The sequence below is a fragment of the Austrofundulus limnaeus genome, unplaced genomic scaffold, assembly GCF_001266775.1.
Source record: "Austrofundulus limnaeus strain Quisiro unplaced genomic scaffold, Austrofundulus_limnaeus-1.0 Scaffold250, whole genome shotgun sequence".
NCBI classification, from domain to species: Eukaryota; Metazoa; Chordata; class Actinopteri; order Cyprinodontiformes; family Rivulidae; genus Austrofundulus; species Austrofundulus limnaeus.
Window position 1 is genome coordinate 172,260 of NW_013952652.1, and position 1,166 is coordinate 173,425.

Genomic DNA, 1,166 nt, shown 5'->3' on the forward strand with positions numbered 1-1,166 from the left:
ATGTATGGCTCTCAGGCATTATTCACATAAATTTATTTAAAGGTCCTACTGTTAAAGAATATATTTCAGGAACTCTTTTTATTAACCTCTTAAGCCCCAAAGGGTTTTTCTTGAAGTTTGTGCTCGAAGAAGCATGCCCAAATGTAACTGGGTGTATCTCAGCACCTAAAAACACCATATAAATACCCCTGATATGAAAATAAAGCTAACACTTGGKAGATTTCATCAGGAGTGTAAGTATCACATCAAATGCTTTTGTTTCACAGATACTGAGGATGGAACATAGAAAAAACAGCTTTCCCCCCTCGCCTGAGGTTTTTCTGCATTATTCAGTATATTACGGAGCCTGTTGATGACATGGAATGAATTTTTTTTCACGTGACCACAACATAACAACGCCTGTGCACGCAATGATTAACGTGTGCGTACGAGAAAATAACACATGCTCACGCGATAAATACTGTATGTCGTGGCCACCACCAGAGGTCGCGTTAATGGAATATTTTCCATATTTGACTGTTTTTTAACAGAAGAATCTGAAAGTCATCCGTCATTTTTACAGATTGCAGCTAACACCCCTGACATCTTAAGTCTGGAAGACTTAATAAATAAACCAGGTGAGACAGAAAAATTAATTCAACGAGGCTTCACAAGACGACTCTGTGGCATCACACTAACGCAGAGACATTTTCATCTTTACGCATGGAGTAAGTACATCATGGAGGTGTTTTATTTAATCTAAAATAAATAAAGGACTCCCATCTGATCAGATCAGATCTAGACACCACACTGAATGCATCTCCAGGAGCTGACAGCCCGTTGAAGGACAGGAGGCTTTGGAGCATTTCGGTGAGGCGCACCTGAACCAGTGGCGCAGTGGGAGTGCACGCTGGAATAACAAGCACCACTTCAGCCACAGTTTTAAAATCAGAAAACACTTATCCAGTTAAAGTGCAGAAGTCAGCAAGACTTTATTTCCAAATCCCACAAGCTGTAGCTTTAGCAGGAGGAAATGCAACAGCGTGCGCTCCTACTGCACCCCTGGTTCAGCTGCACCTCACAGACGCTCCAATCCTCCTGTCCTTAAAGAGTAACTTACCCCAAAATATCCTGATACATCTCAGAAATCCAGGTAAAAAATCAAAAAGAAAAAAATAGTATAGGTC